Here is a 21,770-nt window from a genome sequence, read left to right on the forward strand (position 1 = left end):
TTTCTCTCCTCACTTTTTCGAAAATCATAATTTTTGTTATTTTTATTTTTGGTTAAGTTGTCCTCTTTCCATAAAATAAAATAATTAAAAAGGTAAATCAATCCAAGTTATATCCCTTTGTCCATCATGGACATAATTGGAAATGAACAGTCCAGGAGGACTCTGGGGTCATATTCTAACCCCTCTACTGCTTCATATGGGAGTAGCATATGCATACCCTCCATTGGAGTTAGTAGCTTTGAGTTGAATCCTCAACTCATTATCATGGTGCAGCAAAGTTGCCAGTATTCCGGTCTTCCACAGGAAGAACCTACAGAGTTTCTGGCACAATTTCTACAAATTGCTGACACAGTACATGATAAGGAAATAGATCAGGATGTCTACAGACTATTACTGTTTCCATTTGCTGTAAAAGATCAAGCTAAGAGGTGGTTAAATAACCAACCTAAGGCCAGCATAAGAACATGGAAACAGCTGACAGAAAAATTCCTGAATCAGTATTTTCCTTCAAAAAGGATGACACAGCTAAGGCTGGACATCCAAGGCTTTAAACAAGGAGATAATGAATCTCTTTATGATGCCTGGGAGAGATACAGAGAGATGCTACGAAAATGCCCCTCTGAAATGTTTTCAGAGTGGGTTCAGTTAGACATCTTCTACTATGGGCTTGCAGAAGGAGCTCAGATGTCTCTAGATTACTCAGCTGGTGGATCTATCCATATGAGAAAGACAATTGAAGAGGCTCAAGAGCTCATTGATACAGTTGCCAGGAATCAGCATCTGTATCTAAGCAGCAACCCTTCCATGAATGAAGAGGTTAAAACAGTAACTGCTGAATTCAGTACTGTAAAACAAGCTGCTGAATTCAATCAGCAATTGGATTTTCTAACAAAGCAGCTAGCTGAATTCAAAGACAGGCTACAGGAGACAAGGATAGCTAATATACATATGGACAAACAGTTTAAGCAAACAAAGCAGCAGCTATCAAGGCAAATAGCAGAAGAATGCCAAGTAGTTCAATTAAGAAGTGGGAAAACATTAAATACCCCACCTCAAGGCATCAAAAATTCAAGAAATGAGCGACCCTCTCTAAAAAGGCTTCTTTAACCACTAAGGTTGAGGAATATAAAGCCAAGATACCTTATCCTCAAAAACTCCGGAAAGAGGAGCAGGATAAGCAATTTGCTCGCTTTGCAGATTATCTAAGGACTCTTGAAATAAAGATTCCATTTGCAGAGGCACTTGAGCAAATACCTTCTTATGCCAAGTTCATGAAAGAGATCTTGAGTCATAAAAAGGAGTGGAGAGAAACAGAAAGAGTTCTCCTCACTGAAGAATGCAGTGCAGTCATTCTGAAAAGCTTTCCTGAAAAGCTTAAAGACCCTGGGAGTTTTCTGATACCATGCATATTAGAAGGTGATTGCACCAAGACAGCTTTATGCGATCTTGGAGCAAGCATCAACCTGATACCTGCATCCACTATCAGGAAGCTTGGCTTAACTGAAGAAGTTAAACCAACCCGGATATGTCTCCAACTTGCTGATGGTTCCACTAAATACCCATCAGGCGTGATTGAGGACATGATTGTTAGAGTTGGGCCATTCGCCTTTCCCACTGACTTTGTTGTGCTGGAAATGGAGGAGCACAAGAGTGCTACTCTCATTCTAGGAAGACCCTTCCTAGCAACTGGACGATCCCTCATTGACGTCCAACAGGGGGAAATAATCCTGAGAGTCAACGATGATGAGTTCAAGTTGAACGCTGTCAAAGCCATGCAGCATCCAGACACATCAACAGATTGCATGAAAGTTGATCTTATTGACTCTTTGGTAGAAGAGATCAACATGGCTGAGAGTCTCGAATCAGAGTTGGAAGACATCTTTAAAGATGTTCAGCCTGATTTGGAGGATTCAGGGGACATGAAAGAGCCTCTAAAATTTCTTCTGATAGAAGAAAAACCTCCCAATCCCGAGCTCAAGCCACTACCACCATCCTTGAAATATGCATTTCTGGGAGAAGGTGACACTTTTCCAGTGATCATAAGCTCTGCTTTAAATTCACAGGAAGAGGAGGCACTTATTCAAGTGCTAAGGACACACAAGACAGCTCTTGGGTGGTCCATAGGTAACCTTAAGGGCATAAGCCCAGCTAGATGCATGCACAAAATCCTATTGGAGGATAATGCCAAACCAGTGGTTCAACCACAGAGGCGGCTAAATCCTGCCATGAAGGAAGTGGTGCAGAAAGAGGTCACCAAGTTACTAGAGGCTGGGATTATTTATCCTATTTCTGATAGCCCCTGGGTGAGCCCTGTTCAAGTCGTCCCAAAAAAGGGAGGCATGACAGTGATTCATAATGAAAAAAATGAACTGGTTCCTACAAGAACAGTTACAGGGTGGCGCATGTGTATTGACTACAGAAGGCTCAATACATCCACCAGAAAGGATCATTTTCCTTTACCATTCATAGACCAGATGCTAGAGAGACTAGCAGGTCATGATTATTACTGCTTTTTGGATGGCTATTCAGGCTATAACCAGATTGCAGTGGATCCCCAGGATCAAGAGAAAACAGCATTCACATGTCCATCTGGAGTGTTTGCTTATAGAAGGATGCCCTTTGGGCTATGTAATGCGCCTGCAACCTTCCAGAGATGCATGCTCTCTATTTTCTCTGACATGGTGGAAAAATTTCTGGAAGTCTTCATGGATGACTTCTCAGTATATGGAGACTCATTCAGCTCCTGTCTTGATCACCTGAAACTTGTTCTGAAAAGATGCCAAGAAACCAACCTAGTTTTAAACTGGAAAAAGTGTCACTTCATGGTGACTGAAGGAATTGTTCTTGGGCATAAAATCTCAAACAAGGGAATAGAGGTGGATCAAGCAAAGATAGAGGTAATTGAGAAATTACCACCACCTGCCAATGTTAAGGCAATCAGAAGCTTTCTGGGGCATGCAGGATTCTACAGGAGGTTTATAAAGGATTTTTCAAAAATCGCAAAACCTCTAAGCAATCTGCTAGCTGCTGACACGCCATTTGTGTTTGACACAGCATGCCTGCAGGCGTTTGAAACACTGAAAGCTAAGCTGGTCACAGCACCAATTTTTCTGTACCAGACTGGACATTACCATTTGAGCTAATGTGTGATGTCAGTGATCATGCCATTGGTGCAGTATTGGGACAGAGGCATGACAAGCTTCTGCATGTCATTTATTATGCTAGTCGCGTTTTAAATGATGCCCAGAAAAATTACACAACCACAGAAAAGGAATTACTTGCAGTGGTTTACGCCATTGACAAGTTCAGATCCTACTTAGTAGGATCAAAGGTGATTGTGTACACTGACCATGCTGCTCTTAAGTATCTACTCACAAAGCAGGATTCAAAACCCAGGCTCATCAGATGGGTATTGCTTCTGCAAGAGTTTGATATAGAAATAAGAGACAGAAAAGGGACAGAGAACCAAGTAGCTGATCATCTGTCCCGGATAGAGCCAGTGGAAGGGACGTCCCTCCCCTTTCTTGAGATCTCTGAGACGTTCCCTGATGAGCATCTATTTGCCATTCAGGAAGCACCATGGTTTGCCGATATTGCAAACTATAAAGCTGCAAGGTTCATACCCAAGGAGTACAATAGAATACAAAAGAAGAAATTAGTTACTGACGCAAAGTACTACTTGTGGGATGAACCCTATCTCTTTAAGAGATGTGCAGACGGAATTATCCGCAGGTGTGTCCCCAGAGAGGAAGCACAGAGAATCCTATGGCATTGCCACGGATCTCAATATGGAGGCCATTTCGGAGGTGAGCGAACAGCCACCAAGGTCCTCCAATGTGGCTTCTATTGGCCCACACTCTATAAAGATTCCCGAGAGTTTGTACGTAATTGTGACAGTTGCCAAAGAGCTGGTAATCTGCCTCATGGTTACGCCATGCCTCAACAAGGAATCTTGGAAATTGAGTTGTTTGACGTATGGGGAATTGACTTCATGGGACCTTTTCCACCATCATATTCAAACACTTATATTCTGGTGGCAGTTGACTATGTATCAAAATGGGTTGAGGCTATTGCCACACCCACCAATGATACTAAAACAGTGCTGAAGTTCCTCCAAAAACATATCTTTAGCAGGTTTGGTGTCCCTAGAGTGTTAATCAGTGATGGGGGCACTCACTTCTGCAATAAACAGCTTTACTCTGCCATGGTTCGGTATGGAATTCGCCACAAAGTGGCCACTCCATATCATCCACAAACCAATGGGCAAGCTGAAGTCTCTAACAGAGAATTAAAGAGAATCCTGGAACGAACAGTAAATACCCGTAGAAAGGATTGGGCAAGGAGCTTGGATGATGCTCTGTGGGCTTACAGAACAGCATTCAAGACCCCTATAGGGACCTCTCCATACCAACTCGTGTATGGTAAGGCATGCCACTTGCCCGCGGAACTGGAACATAAGGCCTACTGGGCAACCAGATTCCTAAACTTTGATGCCAAATTAGCAGGAGAAAAACGATTGCTCCAGCTAAATGAGCTAGAGGAATTCAGATTCACAGCTTTCGAAAATGCCAAGCTTTATAAAGAAAAATCAAAAAATGGCATGACAGAAAGCTGTCATCTAGAATCTTTGAACCAGGACAGAAGGTCCTGTTGTTTAACTCTAGACTCAGGCTATTCCCCGGGAAACTGAAATCCCGGTGGAGGGGACCATACGTGATTACAAGTGTGTCACCATATGGTTATGTGGAGCTTCAAGATATTGATTCTGATAAGAAGTTCATTGTCAATGGACAGAGAATCAAGCATTATCTTGAAGGCAACATTGAGCAAGAATGCTCAAGGCTGAAGCTAGATTAAAAGCTCAGCAAGGTCCAGCTAAAGACAATAAAGAAGCGCTTGCTGGGAGGCAACCCAGCCATGGGGCATCAATCCTCTAAGCATTTTTGCCCTATTTTTATTTTTATTTTTATTTGTTTATATAAAGTTCACTGACACTAAGGTACAGAATCATTTGTATAAGTTTACAGGGTTACAGAAGGAATCTGCACACAAAACAGAGATAGGGAGCTCAATGGCAAGAAAACGCCAGTAAAGGGGCATTTGGGGCGTTCAGCGCCCAAAATGGGCATCCACTGGGCGCTGAACGCCAGTAAGGGCAGCAATCTGGGCGTTCAACGCCAGAAACAGGCACCCAATGGGCATTGAACGCCAGTAAGGGCAGCAACTGGGCGCTGAACGCCCAGGAGATCAGCATTTGGGCGTTGAACGCCCAAAACAAGCAGTGTTTGGGCGTTCAAACGCTAGGAAGACAGGGAGGAGCCAAATCCATTTATCCCACACGTATTTCCATTTTAATTTCAAATTTTATGCTTCAATGCATGATTTTTACATGAACATGTCAAGAACCCTGATTTCTAAAATCCTTAATTTCTAAAAATCCAACTCTTTTCAAAATCTTTTCTGAAAACAAATCTATCTTTTTCACTCAAAAATCTTTTCAACTAATCCATATCTTTTTCAAATATCCATATAATCCTTTTCAAAATTCAGAGTTATCTTTTTCAAAAATCCATCATATCTTTTCAAAATTAAACTCTATCTTCTATCTTATCTTTTTCAACTCAATCTTTTTATCTTATCTCTTCCAATTTTTCGAAAACCCACCCCCCACCCCTTTAAAATTGGGTTCGGCCTCCCCCCTCTTCCATCAACAACTGCACCTCGATCTCCTTCTATCCCTCTCCTTTCTTTTATTTTGCTTGAGGACAAGCAAACCTTTAAGTTTGGTGTGTTTATCCGAGATCACTAAGATCATGGCTCCCAAAGGAAAACAATCCACTCCAAGAGGCAAGAAAGAGAGCGTTCCAAAACCACTTTGGAATCAAGGGAAGTTCTTATCTAAAGAACATTCAGACCATTATCTTAAAGTAATGGGTCTGAGATCAGTGATCCCGGAAGTTAGATTCGATCTGAAAGAAGATGAATATCCGGAGATCCAGGAACAAATTTGAATCAGGAACTGGGAAGTCCTAGCTAATCCTGAAACGAAAGTAGGAAGGAACATGGTCCAGGAGTTCTATGCTAATATGTGGCAGACTGACAAGCAAAAACTATCTGGAACTGCCTACTATGAATTTCGGACCACGGTCAGGGGAAAGATTGTTCACACCACCCCTGACAAGATCAGAGAGATATTAAAGCTACCTCAGCTAAAGGATGATCCAGACTCCTTCAACAAGAGGATGATGAGAGCAGACATTGGCCTGGATAAAATTCTAGAGGACATATGTATCCCTGGAGCCAGGTGGACCACCAACACAAAGGGCGTCCCAAATCAACTCAAGAGAGAGGATCTCAAACCAGTTGCCAGAGGATGGCTGGACTTCATTGGGCGTTCTCTGTTGCCCACTAGCAACCGCTCTGAAGTCACAGTTAAAAGAGCAGTGATGATCCATTGCATCATGTTGGGAAAGGAAGTGGAGGTTCATCAGCTGATTTCAACTGAGCTCTATAAGATTGCTAACAAAAATTCAAAAGAGGCCAGGTTGGCTTATCCAAGCGTGATTTCTCTGCTCTGCAAGGACGCTGGAGTAAGGATGGGAATAACTGAATATATCCTAATTGAAAAGTCAATCACCAAAGCATCAATGGAGAGACAACAAGCACAGGAGGATCCTATCAAGAAGAGAGCACAGGAATTCCTCCCAGAGATTCCTCAAGCGGAATATTGGGAATATCTTGAGACGTCTGTCACCAAGATACAGGAAGCTATAGAGCAAATAATAAAACAACAGAAGGAACACAGTCAAATGCTGACCTATATGTTTAAAGAACAAGAGGAGCAGGGGCGTGACTTAAGGGAACTGAAGCGCCAAAAGTCTTCTCTTGTAGGACCAAGCATCCCAAGGATCAGAGGAACCCCCGTGCCCCCAGAATAAAGGTTGTTAATTTCCAATTTCTGCCTTAACTCTGTGACAGTGTCCTTATAAAAGTTTACCTTAGAAGTCATATAATAGTAATTAGTATCTATTTGATCTTATCTCCAATTAAGCTATAGTTTATTTTTCTCATCATCATTAAACATGAATAAAATAGTAGATCTCTTGAATAAGAAGCAATAAAATTTCGAGTTCAATAAAAGAAATTCTAATTGGTTAAATGTGGTGGCAATGCTTTCTATCTTCTGAATGAATGCTTGAACAGTGCATATGTCTTTTGAATTTGTTGTTTAAGACTGTTAAATATGTTGGCTCTTGAAAGAATGATGAACATGAGACATGTTATTGATAATCTGAAAAATCATAAAAATGATTCTTGAAGCAAGAAAAAGCAGCAAAGAACAAAGCTTGCAAATATATATATATATATATATATATATATATATATATATATATATATATATAGAAAGAAAAAGCAAGCAGAAAAAGCCAATAACCCTTAAAACCAAAAGGCAAGGGCAAATGAAAAGGATCCCAAGGCTTTGAGCATCAGTGGATAGGAGGGCCTAAAGGACTAAAATCCTGGTCTAAGCGGCTAAACCAAGCTGTCCCTAACCATGTGCTTGTGGCGTGAAGGTGTGAAGTGAAAACTTGAGACTGAGCGGTTAAAGTCAAGGTCCAACTCCAAAAAGAAGAGTGTGCTTAAGAACTCTGGACACCTCTAATTGGGGACTTTAGCAAAGCTGAGTCACAATCTGAAAAGGTTCACCCAGTTATGTGTCTGTGGCATTGATGTATCCGGTGGTAACACTGGAAAACAAAGTGCTTAGGGCCACGGCCAAGACTCATAAAATAGCTGTGTTCAAGAATCATCATACTGAAATAGGATACTCAATAACACTATCTGAATTCTAAGTTCCTATAGATGCCAATCACTCTGAGCTTCAATGGATAAAGTGAGATGCCAAAACTGTTCAGAAGCAAAAAGCTACTAGTCCCGCTCATCTAATTAGGATCTGAGCTTCAATAAAAAAACTCTGAGATATTATTGCTTCTCAACCTATTAGTCTTCTATTTTATTTGTCTAGTTGCTTGAGGACAAGCAACAGTTTAAGTTTGGTATTGTGATGAGCGGATATTTTATACGCTTTTTGGGGATAATTTCATATAGTTTTGAGTATGTTTTAGTTAGTTTTTAGTCTATTTTTATTAGTTTTTAGGAAAAATTCATATTTCTGGACTTTACTATGAGTTGTGTGTTTTTCTGTAATTTCAGGTATTTTTCTGGCTGAAATTGAAGGAGCTGAGCAAAAATCTGATTCAGGCTGAAAAAGGACTGCTGATGCTGTTGGATTCTGACCTCCCTGTACTCAAAGTGGATTTTCTGGAGCTACAGAACTCGAAATGGCGTGCTTCCAATTGCGTTGGAAAGTAGACATCCAGGGCTTTCCAGCAATATATAATAGTCCATACTTTGCATAAGAATAGATGACGTAAACTGGCGTTCAACGCCAGTCCTCTGCCCAAGTCTGGCGTCCAGCGCCAGAAAAGGATCAAAGACTGGAGTTGAACGCCCAAACTGGCACAAAAACTGGCGTTCAACTCCACAAATGGCCTCTGCACGTGAATTGCTTAAGTCTCAGCCCCAGCACACACCAAGTGGGCCCCAGCACACAGAAGTGGGCCCCAGAAGTGAATTTCTGCATCATCCATCATAGTTTATCCAATTTTTGTAAACCTAGGCTACTAGTTTAGTATTTAAACAACTTTTAGAGACTTATTTTGCATCTCATGACAATTTTAGATCTAAACTTTGTATTCTCTGACGGCATGAGTCTCTAAACCCCATTGTTGGGGGTGAGGAGCTCTGCTGTGTCTCGATGAATTAATGCAAGTATTTCTGTTTTCCATTCAAACACGCTTGTTCCTATCTAAGATGGTCATTCGTGCTTAACTGTGATGAAGGTGATGATCTGTGACATTCATCACCTTCCTCAAACCACGAATGTGTGCCTGACAACCACCTCCGTTCTATATCCGATCGAATGAGTATCTCTTAGATTCTGTAATCAGAATCTCCGTGGTATAAGCTAGAACTGATGGCAGCATTCATGAGAATCCGGAAAGTCTAAACCTTGTCTGTGGTATTCCGAGTAGGATTCAAGGATTGAATGACTGTGACGAGCTTCAAACTCTTGAAGGATGGGCGTTAGTGACAGACGCAAAAGGATAGTAAATCCTATTCCAACCGGATCGAGAACCAACCAGTGATTAGCCGTGCTGTGACAGAGCGCGTGAGCGTAGTTTTCACTGGAAGGATGGAAGGTAGCCATTGACAACGGTGATCCACCAACACACAGCTTGCCATAGGAGGACGTGCGTGCGTGAACAAGAAGACAGAGGAAAGCAGAGATTCAGAAGACAAAGCATCTCCAAAACTCCAACATATTCTCCATTACTGCATAACAAGTAACTTTTAATTCATGCTCTCCTGGTTATTCGCAATTCACTTAATAAACATAATTGACTTCCTGACTAATATTTACAAGATAACCATAGATTGCTTCAAACCAACAATTTCCGTGGGATTCGACCCTTACTCACGTGAGGTATTACTTGGACGACCCAGTGCACTTGCTGGTTAGTGGTACGAGTTGTGAAAAGTGTGATTCACAATTCGTGCACCAATGACCATGGGATCGCCATGTCCCGAGTTGATGCCGGCTGCGTCCTCTTTGGTAAAAGTGATTGTGGGGATATCGGGTGCTTCCTCTCTTCCCTCGACATGATATACATCTTTAAAATGTCTTTTACGAGATGATTTGAAGATCCTTCCTCCCGCAAATCCTCCGTGTATCATGTGGACATGTCTCTCAGGTGTACGAGGTGGTCATTCAGCCCGTCCGACATCTTCGTCCCTTCTTCTTTTTCTTGGTTCGTCTGCTCGGCTGGCTAAGTACCGATCTAACTTTTCCTCTCTTACCAGTTTTTCTATGACATTTTTTAAGTCGAAACATTTGTTGGTGGAATGTCCATAGATTCGATGGTATTCACAAGATTCAGCCCGATTTCCTCTTCCTTTTTTGCTTTTGAGTGGTCGAGCCAGGGTATCTTTTTAGTATGGCAGACTTCTCGGTAGACATCTACAAGAGATATCCGAAGAGGGGTGTAATTGTGGTATTTCTTGATATTTTCTCCATGCTGATCATCTTTTCTCTTGGACTCTTTATCCTTATCTCGGGAGGAGTAGGAGAATCCGGATTTTGAGGTCTCTCCTAGTCGAGAGTTTTTCTCCATGTTGATGTACTTCTCTGCTTGTTCTTACTCTTTGTTCAGAGATGTGGGATGTTTTTTTGATATAGAGTGGATAAAAGGTCCCTCTCGCAAGCCATTGATGAGACCCATAATGGCGGCCTCTGTTGGTAGACTTTGTATGTTCAGATATGCTTTGTTGAATCTTTCCATGTAACTGTGGAGACTTTTCTGATCTCCTTGCTTGATTCCTAATAGACTTGGGGAGTGCTTAGTTTTGTCTTTTTGGATGGAGAATCTGGCCAGAAACTTCTTGGCTAAGTCTTCGAAGCTTGAGATGGACCTAGGGGGCAGATTGTCGAACCATTTAATTGCTATCTTTGTTAAAGTAGTCGGGAAGGCTTTGCAGCGGACTGCATCTGAGGCGTCGGTGAGGTACATTCTACTTCTGAAATTACTGAGATGATGGCTGGGATCTGCTGTACCATCGTATACAGTCATGTCGGGAAGTTTAAAGTCTTTTGGGATTTTGGTCCTCATGATCTCTTTGGTGAATGGGTCTTGGTCCTTACGGGAGCTATCTTCGTGACCGGATCGAGTAGTTTTGACTTTGAGATCTGCTTCGAGTTTTAGGAGCTTGTCCTCTAACTCACGTCGTCGCCTAACTTCCCTTCGCAGGTCTCTCTCTCAGCTTCTCGTTGATGCTCCACCTTTTTTTCGAGGTGTTTTAGGCGGTCCTGAAGTGCTTCCATAGCTTCCGCGTTTGGCGAATTCTTGTCTTTGTTAGGTTAAGGAGTATCTTTTTGTGCAGTATCCGTGTTTTTGTGTGGCATCCTGTCTTCTAGATCAGAGTCGTGGTCGTTGTCAAGGTTGTCCACCATGGTGGTGGGATGACTTCCAGGTTCCCCAGCAATGGCACCCATGTTCCGAGGGTTACCTGAAACTGTAGGTCGATCTCAGATGAAATCTTCTGTGTTGGTCGGAGATGACGTGTCCGGCTGGAGGATGGTGGCTAGAGCTGTTACGTCTGACTTGTTGGACTGGCAATATTGTTGATCCTTTGTCACCGGAGGGTGGTGGTACCTGCAAGGGACTCCGATGCTTAAGTTAGCAAGGGTATTAAGCAGGTTTTTAGTAGAATCCGAGTATGAGTTATACCTGGGTGCTCCAGTGTATTTATAATGATGAGGAGTGACCTTTCTGGAGATAAGATAATTATCTTATCTTATCTTATCTTATCTTATCTTATCTTTGGGTGAGGTCATCTTATCTTCAAGGGAACCGCCCTTATCTCAATAGGCTTGGGTTGCCTTTGGATTTGGGTCGTGTTCCTCTGCTTTGGGCCCTTATTGGGCTTTTCTGGTGATTTGGCCAAGCTCTTTGAGAAGAGGTAAGATAGTCTGACCTGAAGAGGTCCGTTGTCTTGTCGCTATCCCGAGTCGGACAGCTCGGCCTAGGGTATGAACAGTACCTATCTACAAGAATAAAGGAGATATATAGAATTACAGAAACTATAGAGGAATCAAGCTCATGAACCATACCATTAAGTTATGAAAAAGGGTGATAGAACAGAGGTTGAGACAAGAGACACAAGTAACAGAGAATCACTTTAGTTTTATGCCAAATAGATCCACCACTGAAGCTATATACCTGTTAAGAATGATGATGGAGAGGTATCATAGTAATAAAAAGGATCTACATATGGTGTTTATTGATTTGGAAAAAGCGTACGCTAAGGTGCCAAGGGAGGTCTTATGGAAGGTTTTGGAAAGGAAGAGAGTAAGAATCACAAATATTTGTGCAGTTAAAGACATGTATGATGAGTTACAACTAGTATGAAGACTTAAGGTGGTGTGACAGAAAAATTTCTTATTGGTATAGGATTACACTAAGGATCATCCTTAAGTCTATACCTTTTCACATTAGTTTTGGAAGTACTCACAGAGCATATCCAAGAGTTTGTGCCATGGTGCATGCTTTTTGCCAATGATATCGTCCTTATAGGAGAGTCAATGATAGACCTAAATAAGAAGTTGTATTTATGGAAAAAAGCTCTAGAAGTGTATAGTCTGTATAGAAGTCGTAGCAAGACGGAATATATGGAATATAAGTTTGGCCACCGAAGGAAAATCCTAATACAGATGTGAATATTAGAGAAAATATCCTACAAAAAGTTTAAACTTTTAAGTATTTTGGGTATATCATACAAGATAATAGAGAGATTGAATAGGATGTAAATCATAAGATCCAAGTAGGTTGGTCAAAATGGTGAAGTGTGTCTGGTTTTATATGTGAAAAAAAGTGCCTTTAAAACTTAAGGTAAATTCTATCACACTGCTATCAGACTAGCTATGCTTTATGGTACAGAGTGTTAGGCGGCCAAAGAGGAGCATGAACATAAGTTAAGCATGGCAGAGATGAAGATGTTGAGATGGATAAGTTGTCATATGCAATTGGATAGAATAAGGAACAAAGATATAAGAGAGAGAGTTGGAATAGCACCTATTGTGGAAAAGATGATAAATCGCGTCTCAGGTGGTTTGGACATGTAAAAAGAAGCCCGACAGAGCACCCAGTCAGGAGGGTGGATGAGATAGAAGCTGGACAAGGGGTGAAAGACAGAGGAAGACCTAGGAAGACCATCCATGAGGTGTTTAAACGAGATCTACATGTAAATGGTCTCTCTATAGACATGATACATGATAGAGCTCAACGGCGTCATTTGATCCATGTAACCAACCCTACCTAGTGGGACAAGGCTTCGTTGGTGTTGTGATCCCTAAACTCATCTAAATATCCTAATCTAATTCCAATACTCTGTCAACCCACCACCCTCTATCATCGTAACCTCAACTCCTACCTCTTTCCTTTTCACTACCACCACCATACCACCTCTCAATTTAGTGCCTCAAAATCGAAGAAGCATCGGAGAAGGTCGATGGTAGCGAAGAGGATGATAACTAGGGTATATAGTGTGAAATCTACTTTGCAGAGCACCGCGCATCGATTGCCAGAGAAATTGACAACTGCAGCCATTACTTATTCTTTGCATGCATCCTAGAGGCTCCCCAAACATGGCATCACATATTTTTCTCGGGACATTAAGGTCCCTTTTAGCAAACCTAAATCATATGAAAGGCATTAGGGTGTTGAATCTTTTCTAATAGATCAATCACAACTACCATCGGCTTCTTCTTGAAACCCTCCCCCTATGTCTCCTTGATGAACTTGTAACCCTTTATGGGCTCAAAGTGAACTAGCACGAACCATGACATCTTAGATTTGAGGAGGTCAAACTTCTTCCGTAGGCACTGATTCTACTGCACTATTATTTGGACTCTCACAATTTTATACTGATTCTCTGTTGTTCTACTTCTTGTTTTATGAATTAGTTTGAGGATGTTGATTTTTTCTCTAGTGATGTCAAGGGTTGAAATGACCACGACTTTGAACACCTCTAATTCTTTGTGATTAGATTCTTATTCTTTTCTCTCTCTGCATTTTTTTATTTTTTTATTTTAGTTTTATGGAAGCTTAAGCATCTCAATCTTTAGGGTCTAAATGAGTTATTTACTCTTATGAAAATTTAAAATTTAAAGCTTTATTACGGTGGTAAAGGTAGGTGATAGTGATGGTTGAGTGCATGGTAAACAGACAATAAGAAAGAATGGGATAGGAATAAAGGTTACGGCGGCAGAGGGTGGTGGATTTGATAAAGGGGGGTTGGAATTAGATTAGGATATTTAGATGGATTTAGGGATTAAAATAAGATTTTTCATTAAGGGTAAAATTGGAGAGAAAAAATTTGACTAACAGTTGACTGGCCAAAAATTAATATTAGAGATATAATTGAAACTTATTTAAACGTTGAGGCTAAAACTGATTCATATTAAATATTAGAGATAATTTTAAAAATTAAAAAAATGTTAAAGACAAATACTTTACCCTTAATATTTCAAATAGTCAATTATCCACCGTCACATATTCGCATACCATAATAAAAAACCTTAAACATTTAATTCCAATTTCTTTTAGCCACGTACTCACGTAGCATTATTAAAAAAAATTATATATATGAGACATAACACAAAATAATTGTACGGAATTAAAAAAAACACATAAATCACAAGATAATTAATGAAAGAAATAACAAATATTTTAAGGGCAAAAATTGCAACGACAAAAGACAAAGACGACGATGGCAACGACGAAGAACGATTCTTCCTCTGCCAAAGACAAAGATGGCGAAAACATTCTGCTTCCGCCTAAAAGAGGAAGACAGCGACGGTGAATAACGCTTCTGCCTCTGCCGAAGATGATGGCGATGGTTCAAGCTCGTGGGGTGACCTTGAGAGTGAGAGATGAAAGTAGTGAGAGGGGACGAGAGTCGCGACTTTAATTATGTATACTTATTTTATTCTTGTCGTACTTGAACAAAATTATTATTGAGACAGAAAAATTTCACATTTTTATTTTTAATATTGGATTAACAATTGTATTTTCTTGAATTGTGAACTGTTGTGGTATTTTTCTAAGATGTCGGATGATTTAATTTAGGGAGTAGAAATCGGACCGTCTGATTTTTAAGAGGTATAGAAATTGGACCGTCCGATTTTTAGATACAAAAATCGGACCATCCAATTTTTAGATACAAAAATTGGACGATCCGATTTGTGTACTCGGACTCTTCGATTTGTGTTTAAAAAATTAAAAAAAAAATTGAAGTACACAAATCGAATTTCGAACTATATTTTTTGTATTTGTCTATTGTAATGGCCGAAGTTGTTGATCTCTCTAAATTTTTGGGAGGATTGCTAAATAAGAGTAATTATCATGTCGACCTTAATTTCTACTAATTTATTGATCAACCGTGCTACGTTACCAAGATAAAATTTGCCAATATCTGCCAAAGGTTATTGGGCTGCTTCACAAAGCTCACTTATTCAAAAAAACACATCCTAAATTAACCTAGTTAATCCTAATACCACTTGTTTACCGCTGTAACCTTACTTTACCCCTTTTTACTTGTTCTTACCGTTGAGACACACCCCCACTCCCCATCTCCACTTGCAACACCGCATAGCACTCCGGATTGCCGTCTTCGCCGGTCGCATTCGTCGACTGAGTCAACGCCGCCGGGAAACCAGTTGTCGCCACTAACAAGTACGGTCCCACATCCGCCAAAGTGTCACCCGGCGCGGTTGCATGTTGCCGTCATGGAGACGCATCCACACGTGAAAGCTTCATCGCGACGCCCTCCAGTAGCTCCGCCACAAGACACGCTGCGGCTGGACTCTTTCGGCCTCGTGGAGACATTAGCATCCTCGCAACTCGTTTTCCGCTGCATCGCCCTCCCAGCGTCGATCCCTGTCTCGAGTTCGAGACCCCCTTGCAGTGTCTCTTCCCTCCGACACCAGCACAACAACAACAGGTAAGTGGGTCTTCAAGGTTTTCACTAATTGTTGGTTCTCGGATGTGTCTAGTCTATATGGATGTGTCTTCTGCCACATGTGTCTTATAAGAATGTGTCTTTTTCGTGTTTGCATGTAATCTCATATGTGTCTTTCATGTTCTTGCCTAATTTCATCGTGACATCTTCGGAGTTGTCTCAGCATGGATGTGTCTTACATTGGAGGTGGCTATCATAGTCATGTGATGGTAACAGGTTTTTCTTTTCACGGATGTGTCTTCTATTTGGATGTGGCCTGTTAACCACAGATGTGTCTCTTCCACGGAAATGGTGATTGGTCCACTTGACTTCAATGGAGACACATATACCTTACCGGATAGGGTTGAGGAGAAGATGGTTGCTTGACACCTTGTACCACTGACATCACACTTCTATTCAAGGGGCCTGGTGGTGCAACAAGGTGGGATCAGAGTGATGGCACAATCACCGTATAAGGGTAATGATGGTGTGTCAATGACCTGAACAGTTCCACGAAGGAGAAGCAAGATCCGGGTGTAGGCGCAGTCACCGTTGAAGGGTAATGTCGGCGTCTCAGTGACTTGAAAAGTTCCACGAAGGAGAAGTGGCCTCCGGGTGAAGGTGCAGTCACCGTCGATGGAACAAATGGCGGCGTCCCTGTGAGATGAAAAGCAACCCGACGGAGACGCAACCAGCGAGAAGAATGAGTATTAGGTTTGCGTGACGGTGTGCCCTGCTGTGTTCGCAATTTGGCGTGAAAGTCTCATGTTACGTTAGTACGTTACATAATTTAATTAATTTTGATTAGTATTGATAATAGTTGGCAGATACAATTTTTGGTACCCTATACTTTTCTTTTATTGTTTGATTTAGAATTTCGACATAGTTACAATCATAGTTATCAAAACCGGACCCAATACTGATCCGGTCCAACCTTTGAACCGCTTAAGACATTGAACCGGTCAAACCCGATATGAACCGGTGAAAACCGGTCAAATCCGGTGAAAACCGGACCGAACCGAACCGGTCGGATCTGAAGGAGAGCCTATGACACACTAGCGTTGTGGAAGAACACCATACTCCATATGCTCTCCAGTGCTGCCATGTGTCAAACCTTGTGAATTTTTGGAAAATTTTTCAAAATGGCTAAGCCAAGGTTCAAGCTCCTCTACTCAAAGATGTAAGGAGGAAGGTTGTACCACCAAGCTGAGACGCTTCTTATTAATATATACACATATTATAATACATATACCAAGTTTTTATTTTATTTATATTCAATTTATTTTAATTTTAAAGCCACTCATTTTTAAATCAATTATATTTTATTTAATTATAAATTTTATTAAATATATACAAATTAAAAATATAAACAAAAAAATTTTATTAATCACAATTTATTTTTTCTTTTCATGATTATATGATATCTATTAATATTATTTTTTCAATAAATGCTTTTAGTATATAATAATAGGTAAAGACTCACATGCAGTTGTCTTCATATGAAGTTGATAGTTAAAAATCCTTAGATGATATTTAGTTAAACTTGTCAAATCATCTAACGGTTCTTAAATATCAACTTCACATGAAAACAACTGTACGTGAGTTTTTGCCTGTAATAATATATATATATACCGGGTTAACCGGTTCGACCAGTGACCCACCGGTTGAACCAATAATCTGACCGGTTCGATCACCGGTTCGGTTCTGATAACTATGGTTACAATTTTAGTTAGTGCAAGAGAAATCCTTACAATATAATTAATTATGCCTTTTAATTTATGCATATTATTAAATAATATATTCTAGAGAAAAAATACCCTTAAAGATTTAGTTGACTACAAACATAAGTCTGATCTAAAAGCAAAAATAATTTTTTTGTCGTTTTCATTTCTTGGAAGTATTTTTGTTGACAAATAAATTATTTGAAAAGAATTTTTGGTAGTTTGCTCATCATAGAGAAACCAATCATGAAAAAGCTTGAATCATTTGCATTACTACTAAAACTTTTTATTATTTATTTGAGTTTGATACTTGTTAGATTTAGAAACAAATATTGGATCATTACTTGATCCACTACGTTTTATATTTTTTTTATACATCTTTTAGTTTTGGTATTGAAATTAATTAATAAGATGTAAGATCGAGAGAAGATTAAAAAAAAATATATGTAAAAGATATGTGCACACAAAATAGTGCAAACATCGTTTTTCTTTAGATTTTAAATGAGTTAGATGATACTTTTTTTTTCTTCATATTTGCAGGAGAATATGCAACAGCAAGAGTTGCATCTGCTGAACAATCATGGTAAAAATTTCTTTTTTTTTTTATATTTATATTCCACGTAATTAGATATCTTGAACTAGAAGCATTGTTGTTGTTAATCACTAATTTTTCACCACATAAACAAAATTACATTCATAACCTTAATTTATCTTAATTTTTACACGTTGAACTATTAAAGTTCCAATAGAATTGCTGCAGTCTAATAAGTATGCTTTTAAAGGCAACTAATAATGAGTAAAAAATTTGTCAAGATTTTGGTAAACAGAAGACTAATAAAATAATATGTTTTAAAGGCATGGCTTGTTCTTCGAATTTTGAAAGTAACATATATATATATATATATATATATATATATATATATATATATATATATATATATATATATATATACGAAATACACATAAAAAATATGTGAAATAAGATATATTCATATATAAATATGATGATTTGGTAGTTGATTTTGGAATACATATTTTTTTTTATAATTTCTTGGCAAGTAATCTATTTTGTTTCGCATGCTTAAACTTTCACATAAATTTTATATCCGATTGAAATGGAGACATATTTACTCCTAGAAAGTAGAAAATATGAATACTCAAAAATACAATTTGTTTTGCATTGTTCACCAACTTTTTCATCATTCCTTGTAATGCAAACACTAATCCATATTATTTAGCATCAGATTAATTAGCATGGACATTGTAAATATGTTTTAAATTGTCACGTATAAAAAGTTAACGCAGCCTGTGTCTTTTAAAATTTGAATTAGAGCTAGTTTCGAAATGAATTTTAAGAAAAGCTTTAATTCGTTGAGAATGTAACAAATTCAGTGCACTATAATCGTAATAAAGTTCTATTTACCTTGCTACTTGCGAGGATGGATCCAGAACTTTAGAAAGATGACGAAAAATTAGTTGGATTAATTTTAAAACTAAATCAATTTTTTATCATTTTTTTTAAATATAAAAATATAAAAGTATTTGTAAATATGTTTTACACAAGATATTTGGTAGCTAAATGTATCTTAGTTCTAATTTTTTAAAAATTATTTTCGATCATTTTGCTCAATATTAACAAAGATTTTTAAAGATTAATTTATTAGCAAAATATATTTTTTTTTTTGAAATTGGTCTTTTAAAATTTCTTTTTGGTTTAAAAAAAGAAAAGCACACTAAATATAAATAGAAAAGTTAGACTCCACACCAAAGAAATAAGAAGTTAGAATCCAAAAAAGAGAAAATTTGAAATAGATCACAATTTTAAAGTGTCTTAGTTTTATAATTTCATAGTATCTTAGTAAAAAAGAGTAAAATTTAAAAATTCATAATATTACTATAATTATTTAAAAATTAGAATTTTTTATTTAAATAAATAAAATAAATATAAAATTTATAGATATAAGAGTGTTCATAGAACATTATTTTTTGTCAAGGTTTAAATTGTTCTAATTACTAGTTTACTAGTCTAACCAGTTTAACCGGGTTCAATTGGAAAAATTATTTTAATATAAAATAATAAATAAATTATAAATGGATAAAATACTAAATTGATCCTTTATATTTGGGTCTAATCATGTTTTGGTCCTTAAGGTTTAAAGTATCCTATTTGAATCCAAGAAAAATATTTATTTAGCTTCAATGTAATCCTGCGGTGAAGTCAATGTTAAATAATTAACAAAAGTCAGTTTTCAGAACTTATATAATCAAACTCTTTAGTTGTCGAGGGGAGTTCCCTACAGTAGAGGTGACGATAGCCTTGTCCTCATCGCCACCAGCAAACTTTTTCGCGAAAAGCGTGTTCTCGAAGATATTCTCCATGTGTTTGAACTAAGGCCATCAGTGGCTCGTGGTAATGCATCCGCGGCTGATCCTGTGCCTCTCTACTTCTTTTTTAGGGAAGGACATTAAGGTTTGGTAATTATTTAATATTGACTTCATAGAAAGACTATATTAAAATTAAATAAAATTTTTTGGATTCAAATAAGATACTTTAAATCTTAGAGACCAAAACAAGATTAGACCCAAACGTAAGGGACCAATTTAGTACTTTACCATTTTAAATAAACACCCTAAAACATAATTCTAGTCTAATACAAACTTTAAAATATCTTCCAAATTTAAAGCATTATATGAAATGTCATCAACCAAAGTCTTATAATCTTATCAAAGTATAAATTCAAAAGTCAAATAATAAAAGAAAATTTTTAAATATGAAATGCCAACACAAAAGTTTATCATCAATTATCAGAATCTACAAAAACTTACTACAGATTTAATGCTTTGCAATCATCTTCACCTTCATTTCCACCCTCTTGAGTAGAAGAATCAAAAGATGCAGCATAAAGGCCACTACTACCATTACCATTTCGATATAAATCAGCATTAATATCATCTAATAAAATACACATATTATCATTATGTTAACATTATGCCAATGAGTTATAGCTCAAATGGCATAGTCTCCCCATATTCTATTAAGAGGTTGCGGGTTCGAGTCTCCTATCTTTAGTAATAAAAAAAAACAACTAATAACATTCTAATAAATTATCAGAAAATAAACTATAATACTCACGTAATAAATCTTTTATATTATTAAAAAAATCAGGCTCTTTCTCTACAACCACTTCCATCACCCAAAAATCAATAAAATTAATACTTTCATAATTAATTGGATCATATTGTACCTTTTGTTTTCTTTTTTGTTTTTTCTTCTTAAAAAATTAAGATACAATATATATAAAAGATTAATAATTTACAAATTTGTTATCATAAAATTTGCATATGAAATGATATGATATAAAATGAAACATATATTATCTAGATTTAAGATGCAAATTATAAGTAACATACACAATATCATTTAATTTATCATGCTCCAATATATTTTTTTCTTTTTTGTATGAATTTGATAAAAAAAATTCCAATTTCTTTTACACCCAGAAAAAGTAGATGCTTGACTAAGAATATGAACAACTATCCTTTATAAATATGGAGCAGAACTACCAAACAACTTCCACCGTTCATCTATGAATTAAAAATCTATAACATACTATTAGTTATCAATTAAGAAAATGAAAACACAAAACAAATTATTAAACAAATATTCTTATCAAGCTTAAGTTTTCTTGCAGCTCGAATAACTTATGGTCTGTCAAAACTTTTCTTTCGATCGTTATATAAGTATATTTTTTTCAATGCTTCAACTGAATTCAAATTGTTACACTTGCAATACAAAATAACAAGATCAAGTAAATTTCGTATAATATTAGGTACTTCTTTATAATTTTCATAAAAAAAGAAAGCATAATTTAGGAAATAAGCTGTTGCATGAAGGACTTTCTTCAAATGTTTATCTCTTTGATTGCATCTTCCTTACTTAACATTTTTTCATATACATATCTCAAAAATGATTTATCATCAGCATCAACAATTTTCGACAATTTAATCAAAGGACTCACAAATTTACACACAGTAAAACAATCATTCCAAAATTTGCTATCCAAGATAATCACACTTACAGCTCTACCATTAATACTTCTTCCTAATTTGTGATCACTAAAGTATAAATCTACATCAATGCTTGTAAATCAGTTTTATGTTTAAAAATGCTCTTTAATGTGATGAACACAATAGCAAAACGAGTTGCACCATGATGAAAATCTCTTTTTAAGTAGGCCTTTTTCTAAGCCAATATAAAAAGACCACATAATTATATACAAATACTGTAATATTTGAAGTATGTGATGCAAGGTTAGAAATATGCACTATACTGCTTATATCTTTTAAAATAAGATTAAGGCAATGAATAACACATGGTGACCAATAGATATTCTCATATTTTTATATTGATAAGCCTACCAGTGGCAACAT

The sequence above is a fragment of the Arachis hypogaea genome, chromosome 11 (assembly GCF_003086295.3).
Source record: "Arachis hypogaea cultivar Tifrunner chromosome 11, arahy.Tifrunner.gnm2.J5K5, whole genome shotgun sequence".
NCBI classification, from domain to species: Eukaryota; Viridiplantae; Streptophyta; class Magnoliopsida; order Fabales; family Fabaceae; genus Arachis; species Arachis hypogaea.